The following is a 6468-nucleotide window of genomic DNA, read 5'->3' on the forward strand; positions in this document are numbered from 1 at the left end:
ATCCTGAAACCACATAGACTGTGAGTCACGGTCGCTTGCCTCAGGGAGCACACTATCCAGCTGGGGAAACTGCTTCTCTAGATAACTAGAGTACTGGGTGCTGTGCAGTGTGACACACTATCCAGCTGGGGAAACTGCTTCTCTAGATAACTAGAGTACTGGGTGCTGTGCAGTGTGACAAGGGAGGCACCCACAGTACAGTGTGTAGGGTGTTGTGACTGAGGAATAGAGGAAGGGCCTTGGGAGCACAGAGAATAATCAACTCCGTCTTTAGGCACAGCGGCCAGGAAAGGATTCATACCAGAGTCATCATGAAGAATGACCTACAACAGGATCATTGGAGGAATGGCCACAGCAGAAGGAGGAAGGTATTTCGTGCATAGAAACAGCAAGTATTTGTCAGTAGATCTATTGCTTGACTCTGGTGAATCTATCCCATTCTCTTGGTCTTCCCTCCTAATATGTTATTTTAACCCCTGGTCACATTTTACTAGTTTCAACAACTTAACCTTCTTCAAGAACTAACCCTATAAGTTCATTCTCTATAAAATCTCTGGAGAGATCTTTTAAAAATGGAATCTGTCCATGGCATTTCATCGTTTGAAATCTTTCAGTGGCTCCATATTGCCCATATGGCATTCAAAGCCTTGGTCATCTGTGTCTTTTCCTCTTCACCCACTGCCAGCTACAATGAGAGATTTACGGTGGTATAAACAAACCCTGCCATTTCATAGCACCATGTTTTTCATGCCCAATATACCAATATTTTCCTTCTTATTGATCTGGAAACTACCTATTTATTTTTACAAATCTCGTTCTTGTCTCCTCTAAGAACAGTCCCCAGCAGTTATTTCCCTTATGTCTACAATATACCAAATACATATCTGTTTACACTGCAATAAAAAATACATTTGGTGTGTCTGTTTAGTGCCATAGACTCTTTGAAGGTAAGGGCTTGATTTGTGTATTTCTGTAGTTCCTCACTATTCCTTATAATATACTGAATACAAGAAACAGTTCAATAGTTGTTGCTGAGCTAAAGAAATGAATAAGTATTTATTATAATAATTGCATAAGTTAATATATGCAAAGCCCTTAAAGATTGCCTAACACATAATAGGTGTTATATAAGTATTTTCTATTATTGTTTTTCTCCTGCATAATTTCTTTCAATATTTCTTTCCAGTTGGTTTTGTCATTCAAGCAAATTAAAGAAACATGTTTTTATGTCTTTAATATTTCTTCATAAAATCTAAAATAAGCACTTAGTCAACCTATTCACCCATTCATCAAGCATTTGTGATCCCCACAGTCCAGGTTTCTGCTCATTTTCTTCCTATGCACGGTGGAGCTCTCTGAGTACATTGTGATACCCAGCCCTGCTGTAATATGAGTGTATTTAATTTCTTTTCCCCACCAACATTCCCCAATCCTTCTTACTTTTCTAGCTTTTCAATGGTGCTCTCAATCTCTTTTGAATCTCAGAGATTCTTTGCAATGACATTAATCTATATTGCAAAAGACTGCCACCTGCTTTTGATATGGATTAATCTTTGCGAATTTTGCCCCAAATAAATAAATAAAATGGAATGCCACACTTCTACAGCAGAACGGTGAGGTTTGTTTTTCTTCTGTGAGGCTGAACGTTTATTGATGAATCCATATTGTACTGACAGCAACTTCTTCAATAATTTCATGGGTTGTGTAGCAGTTGGTAATAGTGCATGCACGTGGGCTGAGAGAACTATGCAAATATCAATAGTAATTATGCTTGGTGTATGCAAATTTCACCAGGTATTTTTCAGAAATTAATCTTCCAAATTACTTTTGCACAATTCAGGAAAATTGAAATGTGCATTTAAATAATTGTAGAAAAATTTAAAAGCAATCTCCACTTATTTAAATCATCTAGTTAAGGTGCTATTGTAAACAAAAGGATTGTAGATATTTCAGACACAGCAGCCATACTGTCAAAACAGAATTATAGAGATCATGAGAGCTATGCTTTGTTTGTAGACAACTTGCCAGGGATGATATTGTTTAGATTATTTTGTTTGGTTTAAAAATTTATTAATAATATTCCTCAAGTCATTACTAAAAAGAAGCATTATTATTTTTTGTTCATATACTCATTTATCTATTCTTTATGTGTTAATATCTCCATTTATCAACCCCATCCACCCAAATGCATGTTTATTAATCATGACTATATGCCAGAGACTGAACTAAGTTAAATTAGAGGGGTAGGAAAACCTTTTGGCTTGGGCCTCCAGCCTAATGTGGGACACAAATTTACATAGTTCAGCCATATTAGGTTTCTAAATTTTATCCTGAGTTTAATATTAATTGTAGCATTGTATAAAAGTTGGATTTTTGGGGGGTGGGGGTGGGGGGCAAAATTAATGCATTTACATAGGTAAAGCACTTTTAGTGTCTTGTTTTCATGTAGTTAAGTAATCTAATTATGACCGGGGCTTTAAATGCTAAAGATGACCATAGATTTTTCTGAATTCCTTGAATACTTGAAATAAGGTTCTCAGAGAAAATATCATTGAATCAGTGGATAAAGAACAGAAAGACACACAAGCCCTGCCCACGAGAAGCTGCGATCGGACAAAGAACAGTAAGCCAATTAGTAATGCTCGTGATTAGAGTGCTGTAACCACAGTCCGCGAACATCCTTCTTCCAGAGATGATCAAGATGCTTTCAAAAGGTCCTTGGGAATGGGTTTACAAAGAAGGTGGTGGAGACAGCTTTGGAAGAGGGAAAGCTTCAAGGCTTTTGACCTCGGCTCAACAGCTATATGACTGTGAGGTCTTAACAATTAACCACGTCTGTAAATGGGGACGGAACACCAACTCCACAGATTTGGGAGAGGATTTAGTTTATGTTTGCCAAAGTGCTCATTATTATATTAAGCAGGGAATCCTTCTAGAAGAGATGGCCCAGGGCAAAGGCACAGAAGCAGGAAGAAGAAAGACATATTTGAACACTGGTTGTAAGGCCAGTTTGCCTAAAACCTAATGTTCTTATAGAAAGCCGGAAGCAGTAACTACAAATTTGCCATTTGTTTAGTGACCTTGAATTTGTGACTTAACTGTTTGGATTTTTCATTGTCTATCTCTAGGTCAAGCAAACATCCTGCCCCAAGTGGCGGGAGGCAAGATGCAGAAATGTTGTCTGCAAGTAAGGTCTTCGTGTTTCTCTTCTGATTGATGTCCTCTATTCATTTGATCATTTCTTATCCATTTCTGCCCAAGAATGACTTCCTGGTAAAAACAAACACTGCTTTGGCCAAATGTCCTAAGTCAGCTAGGATGTTCCTCATAATGAACACATTTGTGATCTAGAACATAGGTTCAAAATATCCCCTTTGTTTTCATTGTGATGTTATAAGCTACATAGCATTCTAGTTTTTTGGGTATTTGGTTGGTTGGTTGGTTGGTTGGTTGGTTGTTTGGTTGGTTGGTTGGTTGGTTTTGAGAGCTACATTGAAACTATCCCTTCAAATAAATTAGCAGTCTTATTGTCATTGACTCATTTGGTGAAAACAATTTATTCTCATCCTAACTGATAATAGCTGGATTCTCAGATCAGACAATCTATTGCGTTTTCCTACATTTTAAAATGTTAGTTAGCTTTTCTTTTCTGGTCTTCCATGACTACATTTATGGTCCTATGAATGGCATACTGATTACAGAAGTCAAAACAAGTCAAATGATAAAGCAGAAAACAAAAAAAGAGGATAGTGTCTTTCTCTTTATGTACTTATTTATTCAACAATCATCTTTCACTTATTTATTCATTACCAGGTAACTGCTAGGTGACAGGCATTGTGTAGGAGCCAAAAAGATAGTTCAAAGAGATATTATTTGTACCTTCAAGGACTTGACAGCTGGGGGAGGGTGGTTAATATCACCAATAGCCAGTGTTTTAATGTTCAGATGCTCCTGAAGCATTGGGGAGGGAGTGACTAACTTAGTTTGGGAAAGCCTCACAGAGGAGATGATATTAGACTGGATCACAAACATGAGCAAGAAAAGAGATGAAAGGCATTCCAGGGGGAATTATTACTTCAGTCATTAAAATACAAGGCAGAGAAAGGTTAGACCATAGAAAGGTATAAAGCTCTAAAGCATTCAGAGGAGAGAAACAGCACATTTCATAAAGAGGATAAAAGAAACACTTTGAGAAGGAAGCAGTATTTAAAATGGGCCGTGACATATCAGAAGGCACAGAGGCGGCTGGTGAGGGCATTTCAGATAAAGGGAATAGCATGAGCAAAGGCAAGGAGGTAGGAAAGTTCAAGGGTCGGGGCGGGCACAAGGAACATGGAGGGATCAAGTGTGCTTAGAGTGTTAGCTGCCTGTGGTTAAGACTGAAAAATTCGGGAGGAGTAGGATAGGAGAGAGAGTGGAGTGTTGACATTAGGGCTCAGGGTCTATTTCAGTTATTTGGTAGAAGTTACCAAAATTTTGATATGGGGAAGTGAAAGTCCATTCAATTCCACTAATATTTTCTGAGCCGTTGCTCTGAACCAGGTACTGTGATAGGATCTAGGGACGCAAAATGAATCTGGCCCAGTTCTCGACTTTTGAATCTCCCATTAAAAAATATCAATGCCTATGCCTACGTCTATACCTATGCCTACGTCCACATGTCTATATCTGCATCTGCATCTCCATCTCCATCGTTCTCCGTCTGCACCTGTATCCAGATCTACAGCTATGGAGAGATTAACCCAACAGTGCCTGATGGACTGAAGCAAGGGAGGTGAGATGGTGGGGGTGGGGTGTATGAGTTAGCATCAGACATTGGAGTTAGAAGGTCCTGCACTAGTCCAGGGGGGAGGGTATAAACAAGAGGACTGTGCAGTGTAGCAAGAAGAGTACTGTCTTTGGAGCCCAAGGAACCTGAGTTTGAATTCCAGCTCTATTGTGAACTCTCTTTGAGAATTTATCCAAGTAATCCCCTCAGCCTTATTCTCCTCATCTGTAAAACAAAGATACTAACATTTACCTTTGAGGGTGGATGAGAAGGTTAAAGGTGAGGTATGAAGGGTTTGTCACTGGTTGACATCAGCAGGTGGCAATGATGATGTCTGTGATAAAGAAAGAGGCTGCAGTGATTTTGGTTTGCTACTCTCTGGTCAGAAAAAAGTACATTTTTAACCAAGGAATAGAGTCAAGTTTGGTGGCTTTTGGCAGGGAATAACGATTGTGGCTTTGATTAAACCCGTCCTTTGACCTCTATGTTCTGTTTCCCAAGTAAGGAGCACAGATCTTCGTCGCGTGGCTGGCTGAGCCAGGCTCACCTAGGGAGGCCATTGCATGGGTTGCTCTCCCCGTACCACCAATGAACCTACAGACTTGGAGCCTCTGAGAGGCTCTGGCAGTGAGCATGGATGCAGCTGCCACCAGACCAGGTTGCTCCATCTCCAGCAAACATTTATAGTGGCTCAGTGCCTGCTGCTCCTGCCCTGACACAGAGGAAGCTGAGAGCTGGGCCAGTGAGTGGCAGCCAAGAGGATGCTGCCAGTATGACAGGCAGGAGTCAAGCTTGCTTCTAACTGTGGGGAGTCTCCACAGTTAGAAGAAGCTGTGATATAGCTTCTCCCAGGAGCAGCACGGTTTCCTAGGCCCTGGCTCTTTCTGGTTGATGTCAGGCAGCTTCCAGGAAGGACAGTGCCACGGTGAACAAGGAGGAAGCCAGGAGGTAGTGAAGAAACCTGGCAGAACGTTTCCGAAGGCAGATTCTGCTGGAGGGTATTATTTTCCAGGATCCAGACTTATCTCTGTGTCTTTAGCGTTTGTTAGCAGTTGTGTGCTAGTAGAAGTTCAACAACCAGCTCTCAAAGAGAGGGAAAAGGAAGGATGAGAGGAAGGAAGAAAGGAAGGGAGGGAAGAAGAAAGAAAGAAAAAAGCCCTGATTTGTAGTTTTTGATGATTTCCATGGTATAAATACTCCCACCACAGACAATTTCAAGGTACCAGCACAATCTCACTGAATGTGAAGTTGAAAAGAGATGTACAGTAGCACGTCATTATATAATATTTCTACCATTGATAGATGAGATTCAAATAATGTCAAGAGCATAAACGGTAAAAGATAGTAAAATAATTAGGAAGTGAGGAATTTTGAGTACTTATCATTGTTCTTAATGTAATTAATTTATTACAGTTTTATAAAATTTAACTTTCAATAATAGTTCCACTTATCAACTGGCTCACAAAATTCTGGATTTTCTTTTTTTTTCCCCAGAGCTGCTCCGTTTTACCTTCCCTGAACAATAAACCTCCAGTATTTTGATTTTCATTTGAGAAGGAAGATGATCTGGCCTATTGGTGTATGGTAGGGGAGCTGGGGATCTCATTATTTTGTCTTGTTTAATTTTGTTAATGTAGTGAAGTGAAATTCATATAACGTAAAATTAACCATTTTAGGTGAACGAGTCAATGGTATTTACT

General features: G+C 39.7%; 1 long non-coding RNA gene across 1 annotated transcript in view; it reads left to right on the plus strand.

Annotated features, from left to right (window-relative positions):
• Window positions 1-214: 214 nt before the first annotated feature.
• The window catches only part of LOC111742881, a 39291-nt gene continuing 33037 nt past the window's right edge, over window positions 215-6468 (plus strand). Inside the window, exon 1 of the long non-coding RNA XR_002781520.1 lies at window positions 215-368. This is a non-coding gene — a long non-coding RNA (uncharacterized LOC111742881). The remainder of the gene's footprint in view (window positions 369-6468) is intronic.

This window comes from Pteropus vampyrus, unplaced genomic scaffold, assembly GCF_000151845.1.
Source record: "Pteropus vampyrus isolate Shadow unplaced genomic scaffold, Pvam_2.0 Scaffold103, whole genome shotgun sequence".
Taxonomy (NCBI): domain Eukaryota; kingdom Metazoa; phylum Chordata; class Mammalia; order Chiroptera; family Pteropodidae; genus Pteropus; species Pteropus vampyrus.